This window comes from Apium graveolens, chromosome 7 (assembly GCF_009905375.1).
Source record: "Apium graveolens cultivar Ventura chromosome 7, ASM990537v1, whole genome shotgun sequence".
Classification (NCBI taxonomy): Eukaryota; Viridiplantae; Streptophyta; class Magnoliopsida; order Apiales; family Apiaceae; genus Apium; species Apium graveolens.
Genome location: NC_133653.1, coordinates 256,226,275 through 256,247,183, shown reverse-complemented (window position 1 = coordinate 256,247,183; position 20,909 = coordinate 256,226,275). Strand labels below are relative to the sequence as shown.

General features: G+C 36.5%; 1 non-coding gene across 1 annotated transcript; it reads left to right on the top strand.

Annotated features, from left to right (window-relative positions):
• The first annotated feature begins 738 nt into the window (after positions 1–738).
• On the top strand, positions 739–845 carry LOC141676246 (small nucleolar RNA R71). The gene has a single exon (XR_012556845.1). It is a non-coding gene; the product is annotated as a small nucleolar RNA R71 (small nucleolar RNA).
• Positions 846–20,909: the final 20,064 nt, after the last annotated feature.

The following is a 20,909-nucleotide window of genomic DNA, read 5'->3' as shown; positions in this document are numbered from 1 at the left end:
CTTTACCTGCTCCTTAGCTCCCCTCTTTCCTGGTATTCAGTATCACTAGAAAGTGTACCAGGTTGACGATTTAACAAGGCATTGATAGTTTGTCCAATTTGATTTTCCAAGGTCTTGATATAAACCACTTGCCTCTTGCACATGAGCCTCAACTCTTCCAATTCATATTTTTCAGTAGACTGTTGCAGCTGGGTTTGTTGCCTTGGTGTGTATTGCGGTAACTGAAATCTAGGGGGGTTGTACTACTTTGATGGATACTGTTGATAAGGCTGCTGAACAACATTCTGAGTGTTACTCCAGCTAAAGTTAGGATGATTGCGGTTGTTAGGATGATAAGTGGCTGGTACAGGTTGTTGCGACCTCTGAAAGTTGCTCATGAACTGAGCTGATTCACTAGAAATAGCACACTGATCACTCTCATGGGCACCAACACAAAGCTCACAAACACTAGTGATTTGATTAACTCTATAATTAGACAGAGAATCCACCTTCATCGTCAAAGCCTTAAGTTGAACATCTATAGTAGTAGCTGCATCCAACTCCAGAATTCCTGCTACCTTGCCCTGAGATAGTCTTTGAGTAGGATTCTGGTATTCATTAGCAGCCATCAGTTTAATCAATTCATAAGCTTCATCATAGCTTTTAGCCCACAAGGCTCCTCCTGATACTGCATCAAGCATGGGTCTGGAAGTAGCACCCAAACCATTATAGAAACAGTTAATGACCATCCAGTCAGGCATTCCATGATGAGGACACTTCCTAAGCATATCCTTATATCGATCCCAAGCCTCACATAAAGATTCTCCAGATTGCTGAGCAAATTGAGTAAGTGCGTATCTAATTGCAGCAGTCTTCGCTATAGGAAAGAATTTAGTTAAGAACTTTTGAGCAAGATCCTCCCATTTGGTGATAGACCCTGGTGGTAGAGAATGTAACCAGCACTTATCTTTATCACGCAGAGAGAATGGGAAAAGCCTCAAATTAATAGCATCTTTAGAAACTCCATTGAACTTGAAAGTGTCGCAGATCTTGATGAAATCTCTGATGTGCATGTTGGGGTCTTCTGTCGGAGAACCCCCAAACTGAACTGAGTTCTGTATTATCTGAATTGTGCTCGACTTGATCTCAAAGTGTTAGTCCCTAACAATGCAGCAAGAATTACAGAAGGGGTGGGGGCTTGAATGTAATTCTAGTAAACTTTTTCTTGAACTATAAAATGTTCTAACTCAAACTATGTATATATATGTGTTTTGATTTGCAAGGTGCGGAATAACAAGTTAAGTGAATTAAAAACATAAAGTAATAAAAACACAAGCTTTTAAAACTTCCTGGTGGATTTGAAAGTATCCACCAGGGATATATATATATATATATCAATTTAAGAACTCTGTGAAGAACAATTTGTCTCACAACTGCTTTTACAAGTGAACAAACAAACTACAGAGAAATTCTTAACAGTTACAGCCTTTTCTATTTCTCTTCTAAAAGTGTTTGCTTAGTTATTTATTTCACTAGCTACACTTGGTTTATATATCACCAAGTTTACATGGTAATAAGACAGGATAATAAAACAAAACTATCAAGTCAAACTCTATGCTGCTTCATTACGCTATTCCAGCATCTTTGAAAATCTTCTTAGCTTGCATCGAAATGGTAATGCTTCTTTGTTCTTCATTTCCTGTTAAACAGGCTCCCACATTCCTTTTGTAAACACCCAACGCATGTGACTGTCTTGTCACTGTCAACAGATATTTGAATTGATCATCCGTCGGGTACACGCTTGTCATCTGTCGGGTTGTCTTATTGATCATCCATTGGGTAGCTTTGTTGATCATCCGTCAGGTAGCTATTTGACACTTGACTTCATTTCATTAATGCAGAATTACAAGACATCTTATATTTACAATTAATCAGCCTATTCTGCATATCTAATAATAGTCAACATGACTCATATGCTATTACATGATCTATACAAAGTTGTTCACATAAATGTGTTACAATACTTATTGTTACATAAGCTACTCACTCAATGGATGTCAAATCATCATCCGTCGGGACTATATTGAGTCATCCGTCGGGACTATATTTGATCATCCGTCGAGTGCTACATTTTTCACTAAGTTAAATCTACTAAGGTGTTTTGTTAATGTAATCATCAAATTCTTAACATATTCCCAACAATCTCCCCCAATTTATGCCTACTAGAATTGTAGCCATAAATTAAGAGAAACTTGATAATAACAAAACAGCCTAAAAATATAGATTTAAAAGGTAGTAGATAAAACCAAAAAGTGCTGCATTATTTACTGAAAAATTTACAAGACAAAGTGTTCAAAGATTTGCTCACAATCATTTTCAAGGTGCTCCTCTAGTCTGAGCAAATTGATCTATTTCCTTGATTGTCTGGATTTCTTCCCAAGCCTCATGTTGTTTTCTTCTATTTGATTTTAGAGCTGTCTGTGGAATTCAAGTTCATCAGATTCTGAGAGATCTAGCATTCCTTGCATTTACAGAAGAGTCTCATTGCTAGAGATTCTCAACTGGTCTTCTAATCTGAAGAATCTTCTAACTCCCTTATCATCCATAAATTCCATCAGCCAGTAGGGCCTTAGATGCACTCTACTCCCTGTGTAAGGAATATTAAAGTCTTTGGGAGTGCATCTTTGGCTATAATACTCCCCAGTTCTTCAATCTTCTTTAGAACTAATCTTCTTGCTGTCACATTGAATCCAAAGTTCTTTTTGAAGGATGAATAAACTTCTATTAGTACAGATTGGCTCTCTTGAAGAATCCTGTGAAGTGGTCATGGTATCTCTTTTCCTCCCTTGTACTTAGATACTAACCTTTCAAGTTGATTCCTGTAAGCATCAATTCTTCTAACTTCTTCCAGTTCATCTAGATAGAGGTTTAGATCAGAGAATTCCTTGATGTCACAGATGTACATGATATCTCCCTTGTTGACCTTGGTTTGAGCTTTGGTTAGGGACTTGGATCTGAGAGTTGAGGGCTTCACTTTCTTGACTGCTCTGGTCTTTGTCTTCTTTGGCTTCATGAAATGAGGTAGATTGAGTTCAGGAATTGGTAGACTATCCCAGTCTTTTGGCTCATCCTTTGGAATGATAGGTTCACCATGGAAATTCTTGGATGGATCTATCTTGAATTCTTCATGTGCCACAGAGGGCATGGATGTTTGAGTTGTTGTAGAAGTAGACATTTTGGGAAACTGATCTTCCAATCGTTCTTCATCAAAGTTCACTTTTCTCTTGGAGTGAAGTTTTTATCTAAACCTTCTTTTTTGCTATAATTCTTCTTGCATTTTCAGATCCTTAGATCCAGTGGTTTCAGATGGTTGTTCAGGAATTTGTTGTGTGAGTTTCACAGCTTGCAACTTGGCCAAGATAGCAGCTTGCTCATTCTTTTGTTTGAGCTTTTTAGCATCTAGAGCAACTTACTTCTTTTCTTGCTTCAATCTTGCTTTTTCTTCCCTTTTTGCTTCAGCAAATTGAGGGTGTCCAGCCACCACACAAATTTCCTTACCATTTTTGAAAACCTTGGTAATTCTCCTTTTTAATACTGAATCAGCTGGATCTTTATAGAATGCAATAGATCTTGACACCAGTTTCTTCTCATCAGGCTTTGGTGTCTCATACACTGTGTCCAAAGGGTTCTTGAGTAAAGACTTTGGGTAGTTCACCTTTGGCTTCATAATTAGATCTGCCTTTGGGGATTTGATGCAGGATGTCTGGCTTTTTCCAGATAGTTCATGCTCATATCATTCACAGAAATTTTCCCGACTTGAGAGTGATGAATGACTAATTTTTCTGGCTTCTTTGCTAGACCAAATTTCTTTTGAATATCCTCATCAATTTTCTCCCAGTTGATTATACTAAATTGCTTCTTCTCAGCTACTCTCAAAGTGGCTGCTGCTTCATTTATTAGATCAATACTATCTTTAGCTGGTGGCTTTGTGAAAGCAATTGTTGGCATAATTGCTTTACTCACTTGAATGTTAAGCACTTTTTGCTCCCCCTCACTTCTAGAACTCTCTGTCTCCCCCTTTTTTTTATCAACAAGTTGAGTAGAGGAGGAGGTCTGTGCATCCACCAGTTTCTGAAGCAAGTCTATTTATTGTGCTTGGTGGAGATGAATTGTTGTTAGAGAGGCTTTCATTGCTGTTATTCTTATATCCAAGGCATCTATCTTTATGGCAAGATCAGAATTCTTCCTGAGTTGTCTCTTAATGTCAAGCATTGTAGCTTCTGGAAGTTTAGAGTCTAACCTTTCTGAAATGTCCCTTTTCATTTGATCAATATCACTTTTGATAGTGGTGATATCCTGAGTATGTTGAAGACCTTGGATTTTTTATAGTTGCAGAGAAGCAAGGTGTGCTTGAAGGAGCTTTTTGGTGCGGGAATTTGTGGTGGTTTGAAGAGCAGAATGTGTCTGATTTATAAGTTGAATCAGGGTTGTCTTGAAATAGTGTTCATCACACTGCTTTGAAAATGCCCAAGATGACATACCTGATTTGGAACTAGGGCCTACTTCTCCCCCTATGTCCAATGGCTCTTCTTCACTATCTCCACCCTCACCTTCAAAGAATTCTTTTGAACCACCAGTCTCATAATCAACATCCCCGGCTGTTGAAGGCAAAAGTGTGATGGCATCCTTATCTCTTTGCATGGACTGTGTGGTGTGCACCAAATTTAGCATCCTTTCTGCATTGTCATTGCCCTGTCCAGCTAGAAGTTGGTATGCTGGAACAGGGTGAGTAAATGCCTCAGCATCCAAGGAGGTGGAATCTACAATAGCTTGACTTTGCTGAAATAGTTCCTTCCTGTTAGCATCCTGGACATTTATTAACTCACTTGCGGTGACACATATCCTTATATCTCTATACCTGCATTTCTCCCATTATCTCTCTTTTCTTGAATCAAGGTCTCACCTTGGCTCCCCACCCTCACACCCTCACCTTCACCATCTAAGGTGGGACTCCTCACACTCACTTTTTCCAGTCCTAAAGAAATGGACTACATTGGATCACTCTTTTTCTCTCCTTTTTCGTGGGAGCAACCCAGACTCTCACTCAAGTCACTACCTTCCCTCAATCTTAATAGTGATTGCATAATTACTAAGTCATCTGCACTTGTAACTATAGTAGAACTTTGGAGTTGTGCAGAGACACCCGACGGATGAGAAATATCCATCGGGTTAGTAATTTGACTATCCGACGGATGACTGCTGTTAGCCACATCCGTCGGGATACAATCACTACTCGACGGATGAACAATATCCATCGAGTGAGTAGAAATGAATGAGTTTGGAGTGGAGACTATTATGGACTCTGTGCAGATTGATGAAAATTTTGGCACAGATGTCTCAACAGTCTCGGAAAGAAATGGCAAGTGAGCCAACAAATCATCTAGAAGATGATGCTCACTTGCATGGATTTTTGGCTTCTCCAACGGAGTTAAAGATGGAGAATATGGTTGTGATGTTTGAATCTTGTCAACATCCAAAGAGTGTGTGGGAAAATTTGGTGTTTGAGGTGTTTCAATTTGTACAGATTTTGGCTGTGACTCCACATTTGTTGGAGCCACATCAATTTGACTTTGAGATGGTGCAGTGAGTGGGTCTTTAGCTCCAGTTTGCACTGTGTGTGTACCCTGTGCATCCCCAAGGGTTTTAGTTTTATTCTTTCTTGTGTAGGTTTGTGGTGAACTTGTGTCCCCTACCCCTTTTGTTTTGTGCTCCTGGTTGAGAGCTTGTTTCAATAGTTACATCCTTTTGGGAGGATGAAACTTGAATTGAGCTTTTATCCTTATTAACAACCACAATTTGTTGGGAAACTGTGGTGTGGCTTGGTTTGGGTACACTATGCTCACCATCCTTATCCTTAGGGCTTCTTTGATTTTCACCCTGTCCCTCACCTGTCTTTCCCACTTTCACACTCCCCTCTTTGTGTTTAGTAGATTTTACAACTGGGATCTTTTGAGAGACACCAGGGGGGGCTTTCTTTGTCTTTGGTTTTGAAATTTTGGTTTTGGTAGCTTGGGTAGACATCTGTCTGGTCATTGACACAGATGCCACTGCTACACTAGAAGGAAAAGAAGTGTTTGAGGTTGGAAGAGTAGGGACTGTTGAAATTACCTCACTTACCTGAGGTGCCTCCATTACTGGAAAGTAGAAGAGTGGCACCTCTTTGTGGTGATCTGCTCTATTGAGATCCGCAATATTTCTTCTCTCTTGAACCCAACAGTTTAACTTGTTGGTTGGATTCCCAAGCACAATGTCCTCGGAGAGGTGGTTAGCAAGCATCATGAAAAATCTAGCATAATAAACACTCTTACCCCTCTTATTAAGCTCTCCTAACTTAAACTCCAACTCAAACAAGACTAGATCACTAAAATTGAAGTATTTATCAGTTACTAGCATGTAAAGCATGTTGAGCATGGAGATATTAACAGAATCAAAATTTCTAATTTTTCTAGAAAATACTTTAGTAACTACATCACACCGGAAACTCCATTCTTTCCTAAGATCCAATCTCCTAATTTCACTTAATTTAGAGATGGTGAGTGCATAACCCATGGAATTTAACATGTTAACAATATTAGTGTCTGTGTGTGGAGTAGAGACAGTATTATCAGGAATCCTAAAGCATGCTTTAACAATGTCACTATTAACACAGAATTCCTTACCTTTAATAGTGAAAGTGATTGTCTTGCAGTTGAGTTGTACACTGAAGTCATCCATATTTCCTCCACAACCTCACAGTATATAGTGGGAGACTCTAGCATGGCATATTTAAGCTTACAGCCTTGCACAAAATCCATCATTTTGTGGTAGTCGCCAGACTGCTGAATCCCCTTGTTCACTAGAGCCGTGAAATTGTTCTTCTCATAGATGAAGCCAGTTTGAGACATGATTGGTGCCATTGTTAGAGAGTAAAAATTACAGAGAGAGAGAAGGTAATTGCTTTTGAGAAAGAAAGAAGTTAGAGCAGATGAATTGAGAATGATAAAAGAAAAGAAATGAAAATGAATTCTGCTTTTATTCCAAAAAAAATAACTGCCAAAAATAATAAAGTAAAATAAAGTGACCAATAAAAATTGCCCAAAATAGCCGTTAAAAAATAAAATAAACTGTAAAAATTCCATTACTTATCCGTCGTGTTATGCTTACAAACTGTAAGTATACTCGATGGATAATGTTCAGAAAATTAACGGCTAGGATTGAGGCAATTCGACGAATGAGGATAAACAGTTATCCGTCGAGTTATAAAAACTCCAGAAAAATAATTGATTTTATTAACAAATTGTATTCCGGCGGATGATCAAACTCGATGGATAATGATCATCCGTCGGGATGTAAATTTTGATTTAGCCAAAACTTCATCCAGTACTGAAAAATCAATTAAATTTCTGGTTGCTTTACAACTTGCAAAATATCTGAAAAGATTCAAGAGAAATTAAGCATACCTAACTCACTTACCAACCTTGAAAAAGTGGATTCATCTAGTGGCTTGGTAAATATATCTACAAGCTATTTTTCACTTGGAACAAAATGTAGTTCCACGGTACCATTCATTACATGTTCCCTTATGAAGTGGTACTTGATATCTATGTGCTTTGTTCTTGAATGATGTACTGGATTCTCAGTGATGGCAATTGCAATTGTGTTATCACAGAAAATAGGAATTCTTTCCACTTACAGACCATAGTCTAGCAGTTGGTTTTTCATCCATAAAATTTGTGCACAGCAACTGCCAGCAACAATATATTAAGCTTCAGTTGTAGAAGTAGAAACTGAATTTTGCTTTTTACTGAACCAGGACACAAGCTTGTTTCCTAGAAATTGAGAGGTTCCTGTTGTACTTTTTTTTATCAATTCTACAACCTGCATAATCTGCATCTGAATAACCAGTTAGATCAAAACCAGAATCTCTAGGGTACCAAATGCCAAGTTTTGGTGTACCTTTGAGATATCTGAAAATTTCTTAATAGCAATTAAATGAGATTCTCTAGGATCAGCCTGAAATCTAGCACATAGACATGTAGCAAACATTATATATGGCCTACTAGCTGTTAAGTATATAAGTGATTTAACCATGCCTCTATAACTTGAAATATCCACAGACTTTTCAGTAGTGTTTAATTCAAGTTTAGTTGCAGTGGTCATGGGAGTTTTTGCAGATGTGCAATCCATTAGTTCAAACTTCTTTAAAAGATCATAAATGTATTTAATTTGACTAATGAATATTCCATCACTAACTTGCTTAACTTGCAAACTAAGAAAGTAAGTTAGTTCTCCCATCATGCTCATTTCATACTTACTTTACATCAATTTGGCAAACTTTTTACAAAGTTTTTCATCTGTAGAGCCAAAAATAATGTCATCTACATAAATTTGAACAAGTATGGTAGAGCCATTAACATTTCTAAAGAATAAAGTTTTGTCTACAGTACCTCTAGTGAAGTGATTCTCTAAAAGAAACTTTGACAAAGTGTCATACCAGGTTATAAGTGCTTGCTTCAATCCATAGAGTGCTTTCAAAAGATGTATACATGATCAGGTAGATTTGGATCTTCAAACCAGGAGGCTGACTGACATAGACTTCCTCCTCCAAATCTCCATTTAGAAAAGCACTCTTGACATCCATTTGATAGACATTGAAATTGGCATGGGCTGCATAGGCTAAGAAGATTCTGATGGCTTCAAGTCTTGCAACAGGAGCAAAGGTTTCATCAAAATCTATTTCTTCTTGTTGACAATAGCCCTTAACAACCAATCTAGCTTTGTTCCCGAATGCTATGCCATTTTCATCCATCTTGTTTCTGAATACCCATTTGGTGTCTATTGGATTCTTTCCTTTAGGCTTGGGTACCAGCTTCCAAACATTGTTCCTTTCAAATTGGTTTAGCTCCTCCTGCATAGCTAAAATCCAATCAGGATCCAACAAAGCTTCTTCTACCTTCTTTGGTTCTTCCTTAGATAGGAAACTGCTATATAGACATTCTTCTTGAGTTGCTCTCCTTGTTTGAACTCTAGAAGATACATCACCAATGATGAGCTCAAAGGGGTGATCCTTTGTCCATTTTCTTTGTTGAGGTAGATTAGCTCTAGATGAAGAGGCCTCATTGTTGTCTTGATGTGTGATTGAGTTTTGATTATTAGAAACTCCCCCTGAGTTTGTAAATCTATGATTTGAAAAAGAGGAACTTTCTGTAAGTGATCTATTCTAACTTTCAGCTTCTTTTGATGACCCGATGAATGGTGTATTTTGAGTTCCGACGGATGAAGCTGACTGTCTCCCGATGGATGATGCAGATAGTCTATCGACGGATGAAGTATTTTGTAACTAGATGGATGTTGTGTTATTAGCTTCATTGGTTGTAGATTTTTTTGCACTATCCTTAGTTGTAGTTTCTTGATCACTTTTATTATCACTGTCATCACTAACCATCTCCACATTGTCAAATTTGAGGCTCTCATGGTAATCTCCATCTTGTAGTCCTTCAATCTTTTTAACATCAAACACAACATGTATTGATTCCATAACAATGTTGGTTCTCAGATTGTAGACTCTGTATGCTTTACCAACAGCATATCCAACAAAAATTTCTTCATCTGCTTTAACATCAAACTTCCCACTTTGATCAGTTTGATTTCTCAAGATATAACATTTGCAGCCAAAGACATGAAGAAAATTTAGAGTTGGCTTCTTGTTCTTGAACAATTGGTAGGGAGTCATGCATTTTGCTTGATTAACCAAAGAAATATTCTGAGTGTAGCATGTAGTATTTACAGCTTCAGCCCAGAAGTATGTTGGTAACTTTGATTCTTCAAGCATTGTCCTTGTAGCTTCAATAAGTGATCCATTATTTCTTTTGACTACTCCATTTTGTTGTGGAGTTCTTGCTGCTGAAAACTCATGCATAATCCCATTCTCTTCACAAAATGCTCTCATGACAGAATTCTTGAACTCAGTTCCATTGTCACTCCTGATTCTTCTAACTTTGAAATCAGGATGATTGTTGACTTGCCTTATGTGATTGATGATGATTTCACGAGCATCATCTTTAGACTTTAGGAAATATTTCCAAGAGAACTTTGAGAAATCATCTACAATTACTAGGCAAAATCTTTTTCTTGAAATGGACAACACGTTGACTGGTCCAAATAAATCCATGTGTAGCAGTTGCAAAGGTTCTTCAATTATTGAATCAAGCTTCTTTCTGAATGATGCTTTGACTTGTTTTCCCTTTTGGCAAGCATCACACAGTCCATCTTTAGAAAACTCCACTCGAGGAATACCTCTAACCAGTTCTTTCTTTACAAGCTCATTCATGGTCTTGAAGTTCAGATGGGATAGCTTCTTGTGTCATAGCCAGCTTTCATCTTGACTTGCTTTACTGAGAAGACAAGTGACAGATTCTGCATTTGATGAGTTGAAGTCAACTAAGCACACATTTCCTTTTCTCACTCCAGTGAGAACCACTTTGTTTCTCCTCTTGTTTGTCACAACACAGGCTTCTGTATTGAAGGTTACTGAATTTCCTTTATCACAAAGTTGGCTGATACTCAACAAATTATACTTGAGACCATCCACTAAGGCAACCTCCTCAATGATGACCTTGTCTTTTAAAATCAAGCCATATCCCACAGTATAACCCTTGCTGTCATCTCCAAAAGTAATACTTGGGCCAGCTCTTTCCTTGAACTCTGTGAGCAGGGTAGAATCTCCAGTCATGTGTCTTGAACAGCCACTATCCAAGTACCACAGATTCTTTCTATTTCCCTGCACACATTAAAATCAATTCAAGTTGATTTTGGTACCCAAGTTTCCTTGGGTCCAGCCTTTTTAGCTTTCTTCCTTTGTTTCTTAGGTTTGATCTCATTTAACTTGGGGATATCAGATTCATCCTTAGTTATCTGAGTTGAACCTTTGAAACCATTCATTAAAACAGAATTATCATGCACATTTTGATTAACAGGAAATGACATGCTATTTGCAAACATGTTATTCCAGTAAGGCATGCTAAGTGGCATTTGAGGCATACTAAATGCATCATAATAATGATTAGGTGCAAATGGCATGTTAGCAAATTGTGCATTCATATTCTGTGCAGACATAGCATTCATAGGCATAGAAGGCATAGCACTCATGTTGGGAAAAGAAGATGGTACGGTCATGGAAGTAGGCATGGCAATTTTGTAATTAACAGACAGATGATTAACACTTCCACACTTAACAAAGATTTTCTTGGAGCATACTTATCAGGTGTGTAGTTGTTATGTTTGTTAATCCCTACTTTCCCATTTCTATTATTTTTCTTTTTAGCCTCTGTTTTAACCTCAATCTTTTCTAGTCTGTCATTCAATTGCTTGATGGACAAATGACTAACATTCACTTTCTTCTCCTTCTTCACTGGACTTGATTCTCCTGAAATAAAGTTCATGGAAACTGATCCACATTTTTCATTTAACTTGGCAAGTTTGGCTTTACTCACAGGTTTGCTCACAGCCGACGGATGAGGATTTATGTCACTCAACGGATAACCTCTTTGATTATCCGACGGATGACTCTCATCATCCGTCGAGTCTACATCTGTTAGAAATCCTTCAACCAAATTGGATTCCAGCTTCTCTTTACTCGTTTTCTAGGCTGCATCACAGAAGGACTCAATACCTTGAACTTTGGTGATTTGAGCATGGACATATCTAGATGATTTCCATGCCTTAATCACCTCATGTTCACGATCAAACTGCTTCTTCAAAATATCTTCTTTCTTGAAGGACTCAGTTAATTCCTCCTTAGCAATCTTACATTCTATTCTCAATTTTTCAAATTCAATAAACTGAGACTCTAGCACATTATTCCCCTCAATTAAAAACAGATTGTTTTCTTTGATTTTAGCATTTTCCTTAGTGAGGGACTTAAGTGTAACACGCAAATGATATAATTCTGTAGACATGTCATTTATTGCATCATTACACTCAGCTTTAGATAAATGTGCAAGGTTAGTGGTGATTACCTGATTACTTGAAGAACTTGTCTCTGTTTCATCAGACTTGGCCATTAGGGCTAGATTGACATAACTGATCTTCATCCTCATCCAAACCATTTGTTGCCCAGTCATTTTCTTGTGTAAAAAAAGCTCTTTCCTTTTATTTGAGCAACTCAAAATACTTCTGTTTATAATCTACAGGCTCAAACTTCTTCTTGCTAGAATCTGACTTTCTACACTCACCGGCAAAGTGCCCTGCCAAACCACATTTAAAACACTTGAATTTTGATTTATCCACCATGTTTATATTTGGCTTAGCTGCTCCAAAGTTCTTCTTGAACTTGAGCTTGGCAAATCTTCTAGAAAGAAATGCAAGATGTTCATCAATATCATCCATATCATATTGGCTCAAAGAATCTTCATTTTCTGCTACCAGCCCATTGCCCTTATTTTCACAGACCTTTGAAGTAGACTCAACAGCTTCTATCTTCATCTCCTTCTCTTTCTCTAACTCAGCAACCAGTGCAATGGACCCTCCTTTCTTTCTCCCTTTCTCCATTCTTTCATCTTGCTCTATTTCAAGCTCATAAGTCTTTAGAATGTCATACAGTCTCTCTAGTATAAACTCCTTGTATTCTTGTGAATTTCTCAAGAAGACTGTCGTTGGTTTCCATTCTTTTGGAAGGGATCTCAGGAATTTAAGATTAGAATCTTTGGTTTGGTAGACTCTTCCATGCAGCTTCAGAGCATTTAATGGCTTTTGAAATCTACTAAATATATTAGTGAGAGTTTCACCTTCTTCACAGTGGAAATACTCAAATTGCTGAATTAGTAACTGCATCTTGTTTTCTCTAACTTGTTCAGTGCCATCACAAATTATTTGAATGGTGTCCCAAACCTCCTTAGCTGTCTTGCAATTGATGATGTTGTCAAACATGTCACCATCAACTCCATTGAATAAAATAGTCATCGCCTTCTTGTCTTTCCTGCCTTGTTCAATATCAGGATCTGACCATTCATGCCTTGGCTTGGGAACTGATGGCTCATTTCCAGTTGCAGCTCTCATTGGTACATGAGGACCTCTCTCTAGGCAATCCACATAGGCCTCATCTTGAGAAAGTAAATGAAGATGCATCTTTACCTTCCAGTGATGGTAATTATCTTTGTCCAGAAAAGGAATCTTGACTCCAACATCCTTCTTGTTCATCTTGCTGTTTGTTGTGATCTTTAAACTCTTTGTGCTCCAAGAGCTTGCTCTGATACCAATTGTTAGTCCCTAACAATGCAGTAAGAATTACAAAAGGGGGGGTGAATGTAATTCTAGTAAACTTTTTCTTGAACTATAAAATGTTCTAACTCAAACTATGTATATATGTGTGTTTTGATTTGCAAGGTGCGGAATAACAAGTTAAGTGAATCAAAAACACAAAGTAATAAAAACATAAGCTTTTAAAACTTACTAGTGGATTTGAAAGTATCCACCAGATATATATATATATATATATCGATTTAAGAACTCTGTGAAGAACAAGTTGTCTCACAGCTGCTTTTACAAGTGAACAAACAAACTACAGAGAAATTCTTAACAGTTACAGCCTTTTCTATTTCTCTTCTAAAAGTGTTTGCTTAGTTATTTGTTTCACTAGCTACACTTGGTTTATATATCACCAAGTTTATATGGTAATAAGACAGGATAATAAAACAAAACTATCAAGTCAAACTCCATGCTGCTTCATTACTCTATTCCAGCATCTTTGAAAATCTTCTTAGCTTGCATGGAAATGGTAATGCTTCTTTGTTCTTCATTTCCTGTTAAACAGGCTCCCATATTCCTTTTATAAACATCCAACGCATGTGACTGTCTTGTCACTGTCAACAGATATTTGAATTGATCATCCGCCGGGTACATGTTTGTCACCGTCGGGTTGCCTTGTTGATCATCCGTCGGGTAGCTTTGTTGATCATCCGTCGGGTAGCTATTTGACACTTGACTTCATTTCACATATGCAGAATTACAAGATATCTTATATTTACAATTAATCAGCCTATTCTGCATATCTAATAATAGTCAACATGACTCATATGTTACTACAGGATCTATACAAAGTTGTTAACAGAAATGTGTTACAATACTTATTGTTACATAAGCTACTCACTCGATGGATGTCAAATCATCATCCGTCGGGACTATATTGAGTCATCCGTCGGGACTATATCTGATCATCCATCGAGTGCTACATTTTTCACTAAGTTAAATCTACTAAGGTGTTTTGTTAATGTAATCATCAAGTTCACGACATATTTACAACATAAAGGTATTAGCTAAGATGGTTGGCCGAACAATGCTAGACTGGATATCATTGATCTTTGGTTGAGAGTAGTCCATCAAAGCCTTTGGATTCGCTTCTGGTATTCCCATTGCAATAAGAACCTCTTCTTATTTCTCAACTAATATCTCTTCTTCAACTTTCTCCTCGACTACAACTTCTTCCTCAGCTTGATCCAGTGTTCTCTTACGAGACCGAGAACGCGTATGCATACACGCTCGCTAGAGTACCTGAAACACAACAAGGAATTATGTAACAATGTCCGATTCACTGAACTTTAACGACCAATGATGACAAACACATAAACTAAAAATTAACACCGATATCCCCGGCAGCGGCGCCAAAAACTTGTTAGGGCTATGTTAGTCCTTTAACAATATAGAAAGAATTATATAAGGGGGGTTGAATGGAATTCTTAAACCTTTTTCTTAAAATAAAAATGTTCAAACTCGAATATATATATAAGTGTATTGATTAGCACAATGCGGAATAAAAACTTAAGTGAACCAAAACACGGGTAATTAAAAATAAGAGTCTTTAAAAACTTTCTGGTGGATTTAAAAAATTCCACCAGAGATATATATTATATCGAGAGAACTCTGTGTGCAAGAATGCTCACAGCTGCTTACAAATATGAACTACCGAGAATACAGAGAAATGCTAATAATTCTGCTTACAAATGTTTCTCACTTTTTGTATCTCAGTTCTTCTTTTCTATTTGCTACTTCTTGGTTTATATATTACCAAGATTACAAAGTCAAAAGACGGGATCATTATAAAAACTATCGGGTCTAATACTTTGCTACTTTGTTTTCTATTACCCAGTTAATAGGCTTCCTCATTCCATTTGCATACACTTCGACGCATGTGACCAGTTGTCACTGTCAATTGATATTTAAATTCTTTATCCATTGAGTACATGATCATCAGTCGACTTTATGATCATCCGTTGATGGCTTCATTGATCATCCGTCGACTGATATATTAAACATCCGTTGATAGGTATTTGATCATCCGTCGATGGCTTTGTTAATCATCCGTCGGTATCTATTTTGGCACTTGACTTTAATTCATTTATACAGAATTACAAGACTTCATCTATGTACAATTAATCAACCTATTCTGCATATCTAGTTAAAGTCAACATGACTTATATGCTACTACAGAATCTATACAAAGGTGTATGCAGAAATGAGCTACAGACTTATTATTACATATGCTACTCACTCGATGGATAATAAGTCATCATCCGTCGGGACTATAATGAGTTATCCGTCGGGACTATAATTCTTATCCGTCGAGTGCTACATTATTTCACTAAGTAAAATCTACTTAGGTATTTTGTCCATGAAATCATCAAGTACACAACATATGCACAACAATCTCCCTCAATTTATGTCTACTGGAATTGTAGCCATAAATTAAGAGATACTTGATGATAACAAAACACCCTAAACTACAGCTTTAAAGAAAAGTAGATAATACTGAAAAGTGCTTCAAATAACAAAATGTACAAAGTTTAGCTCACAGTCATTTTCAAGATGCTCCTCTAGCCTGAGCAGATTTTTCTAGTTTCTTGAAGGTCTGGATCTTCTTCCAAGCTTTTTGTTGTTTTCATCAATCTAACTTTGGAGCGGCCTGTGGAATTCTAATTCATCAGATTCTGAGAGATTAGCTTTCCTTGCATTTCCAAGAGAGTCTCATTGTTGGAGATGCTCAATTGTCTTCTAATCTGAAGAATCTTCTCACACCTTTGTCATTTATGAACTCCATCAGCCAGTAGGGCCTTACATGCACTCTTCTCCCTGTGTATGGGATGATTAGAGTCTTTGGGAGTGCATCTTTTTCTTTAACACTCCTTAGTTCTTCAATCTTCTTCAATACTAGTCTTCTTGCAGTGATATTGAACCCAAAGTTCTTCTTGAAGGATGAATAAACTTTAATCAGTACAGCTTGGCTCTCTTGAAGAATCCTATGAAGTGGCCACTGAATCTCCTTTCCTCCTTTGTACTTGAACACTAACCTTTCAGGTAGGTTTCTGTATGCATCAATTCCTCTCACCTCATCTAGTTCATCTAGATAGCGGTTTAGATCAGAAAATTCTTTGATGTCACACAAGTACAGGTAGTCTCCCTTATTGACTTTGGGCTGAGTTTTAACTACAGGCTTGGATTTGAGAGGTGACAACTTCACTTTCTTGATTGCTCTTGACTTTGTCCTTTTTGGCTTGCTAAGGATTGGTAGATTGAAGTCTGGAATTGGTATGTTATCCCAATCTATTGGCTCATCCTTGGACATAATAGGTTCACCATGAATATTCCTGTAGGGATCCACCACCTTTATGTCTTCAAATACCACAGAAGGCTTTATTGCTTGAGTTGTAATTGGTGTGGATTTATTAGGAAATTGATCTTCCAATTCCTTGTCAACAATATCCAGTTTCCTTTTAGTTCTTTTAGCCAATTCTTTCTTTCTTGGAGATTTCTTCTGTTCTTCAACTTGCTTCCTTGATTCAGTAGCTTCAGATGGTTGAGATGGAATTTGTTGTGATGTGTTTACAGCATGTAGCTTGGCCAAGATAGCAATCTGCTCTCTCTTTTGTTTAGCCTTTTTAGCATCTAGAGTAGCCTACTTCTTTTCCTGCTTTAATCTAGCTTTTTCTTCTCTCTTTGCTTGAGCAAATTGAGGGTGTCCAGCCACCACACAAATTTCTTTCCCATTTCTGACAATTTTAGCAATCTATCTTTTAGAAATTGAATCAGCTGGATCTTTATAGAAGACAATTGATCTTGACAGAAGCTTCTTTTCATCAGGCTTGGGTGTCTCATACACGGTGTCCAAGGGGTTCTTCAAAGATGATTTTGAGTAGTTTGCCCTTGGTTTAAGAATCATTTCAGCCTTTGGAGACTTGATGCAGGAAGATTGTCCTCTTTCCAGATAATTCATGCTCATCTCATGTACACTAATTTGCTTGACTTGAGAGTGATGGATGGCTGACTTAACTGGCTCCTTGACAAGTTCAAACTTTTTCTGTATCTCCTAATCAATTTTCTTCCAGTTGACCAAACTCAATTTTTCCTTCTCAGCAACTTTCAAGTTAGTTGTTGCTGCTTGAATCAGATATATACCATCTGCATCTGGTGGCTTTGAGACAGTAATTGAAGGCACAATTACTTTACTGATTTGTATCTGAAGTTTCTCCCCCTCACTTTGTAACAACCCAAATCCGGGGTCAGAATTTGGTGTCACTAAACAATCATTACATAAAATAAAGAAATAAATAAATAACCCCTTAAATCCGGATCGTTTACAGGTTATGGTATGAAACAAGAATCTAATTTTTTTTTATAACTTACAACAATCAATATACAATTATAAATACCTTTGAACTAACACTCGAATCATATTTTTCTAACTTCTTCAACCTCTCGCAGCGGAGATTCCTCGATCTTCTGTTGTCTATCTAAGCTATTCATTTTTATCCTTATATGTTTCTGGCAGAAATAAGAATTGACAAAGCAAGAGTGAGCCAAAAATGCCCAGCAAGTATATATATATTGAGTTTCAAACATTAATATCAAAAGAAAACTTCCGGACAACATCTCAAAACAAGTTTACACAATTCGATTTAATTTAAGTGAGTGAGTGAATAAACATTGGCTGTCATCAGCCTTTAACTAAAATCCAAAAATGCCAAGCGATTTCCCGATTCATTTCCCGAATCAGGGTTTTGTCCGAATTTGGAATCATAAAATCATTCGAGAGAGAATGCCGTTAATGGCGATCAACAACAAATTGGACTGGATACTAGAAACCAACATATGCACTATAACCTGCTGATCAGTCAGGATACGGTGCGGATCTATACCCAACTGCATAGACCCAACCAACATAAGGAGTACTCAGGCAACTATGGCATATTAATTAAAGGTCTGAGTAAAACCCAGCACGTATCGTAACCATCCAGTCTGTGGAGTATTTTGATGTCAAATCATTTTGATTTCAAACATCCCAATTCAGGGTTCGCAAATAATCCGAAAGAATGAGTATTTGCTCAAGAGAGTAATTGAATTATAGGAACAATAATGAAAAGAACTGGCATAATAAGAGTAATTGCAGCGAAATATAAAATAGTTAACTATTCTGAATTTATAATAGGAGCGAATAAATATTTACAGTATTTAAGGAGAAAGGTTAGGAATACTTACAGTATTTAAAAGAAAATTAAGAATACTTGCAGTATTTAAAAGGAAATTAAGAATACTTGCAGTATTTAAAAGAAAATTAAGAATACTTGCAGTATTTAAAAGAAAATTAAGAATACTTTCCTCAATTAATAATCCTCCGATCTTTAACTAGCTGCCATATCACTCAGTCCTGTCGCATCTGTATTACCCTTGACGGGCTACTTGACCTTTCTTATCATTTACCCTCTTAGGTTTATCTTTATTCTGAATCCACTCGTTTCAGTATTACACGCAATCAGGCTTTACTTCTACAATCTCTATCTGGCTTTGAACGTCTCGCACTATGTGCATCTATCACAAATAATACTATTCAATGAACTGACAATATATAATTAACTAGTCTATACTCTTATCCCTATCGTCTACCCGCCCGATAATAATATATAAGAATTACATCTCATTTAGATAACATTCAAAAGACACGCTGACTCATTATTTGCATAATACGTACATATAGAGCATTTAATCATATTATCCACATAACACATAATCACGTAATTCATGTAGCACATAAGTTGAATCGTCAAAAGATAGGTCTCGATATGTTTAGAGTTGAAGTTGGGTCAAAAAGAATATTTTATCAATCAATTATTGACTCGGAATGATCCATAAAACAAACGTCCTTTAGACACAAAGGAATTTAGGTCTCGAAAATACTTTTAATAGAAGCAAAATATTTTTCTGAGTCTAGAGGCGTTCGTTTCGTATTAAACGGACGAACGGTTGATTTATTATAAATTTTTGAACATTTTTCGGAATTAAAACGGTGTCCGAATCATTTTATAATTAAATAATAGGGTTCGAATACCTAAATACGACTTTTATAATAATTATCGAGCTTCGAAAATAATTTAAAATAATATTTTAAAGCTCGAAACTATTTTTCGGAATTTCTAAATCAGTTTTAAATAATTAAATCTAATTATTAAATCCATTAAAATTAATTAATAATTAATTAAATTAATTAATCAATTAATTATAAATTAATCAATTAATTAAAATAATTAAAACTAATTAATTAAAATAAATCATATTTATTTTTAAATAATTAAAAATAATTCTCTGGATTTTTAAAATAATTTTCGAAATTAAATATAGATTTTTATAATTAAAACAGAATTTTAAAATAATTTTTAAAATAAAAGAATTCAGAAACAACTTCTGATTTTTGATTTAGGGAAAATATGGATTAAAGCCGGGTTATATCCCGGGTTGAAACTGACCCGACCGGGTCGTTGAAGAACAGGCCGGCCGGTGCAGATTCCGGCGGCTGGGAACGAACTCCGGCGAACTAATTCACAGCCATAAACAGATGGTTTGATGCGAATTCTGTTACCCACCAATTCCAACTCGTCATAGCAACAATAATACGGCTTAATCGATCACAGGCACCCCCTGAAACCCTGTTCCCGGCGACCATCGCCATTAACGCCGGCGAGGTGCTTGAAAATTCGGCCACTCGATTCGGGGTTCCAACACAGAAACTATATATATGAATCAACTTAAAACTTCACGATCTACACTCCTGTAACCTCCAAATCTCCCCAGAATCAACCAAATTAAAATCCCCAAATTTCGATATAAACCCTAATTAACGGAATTTATATTTCCCCTATTGTTCGAATGATTTAATGGCATAAACAGAAAGAGAATAGAAATCTGAACGTTTTGGTTACTCATACTTCAAATTCTGTAATCTGCATCACCTTCAAATTTGACCTTGATTTTCAGAATTCTTCAAGAACACCAAGAACACATATTCAAAGAATTTTCAGAGAATCAAACCTTAATTTCTACATGATATTGAGCTCTATTTTTGAAGTATAATATACCAAATTGACCAGAAAAATATTATCTACACGATGGAAGCATCAAATCACATCAATAACATCAAGAACAAATTTTTCATAATTTAATCATCAAATAATTTGAATATAATTAAATAAATATGAAAATTACCATGATTTCTGGGCAGAAATTGATGATTAATTCAGAAAGAAGATTTCGAGAGCTTCGTTTTGATATGCTGCACGCCCGAATCGGAGTTCGATAACGCCTTCGTTCGTGTGTTTGATTCTCGGAAACGTATCGGTTTTCTAGGGTTTTCTCTGTATTTACGGTATTTTTACTGGTTGCAAATGAATAAACGGAATAAACAACATAAGAAATAGGCTATTTATATTTATGAAATATTGGATCGTTCTGGATCATTTTGGATCGTTAAATTAGTTGCTTAGCCGCTAAGTAACTGCAATAACGATCCGGTTTGTTATCAATTCTGGATAATTATCTCAACCGGACTTTTTATAAAATACTCTATACAAAAA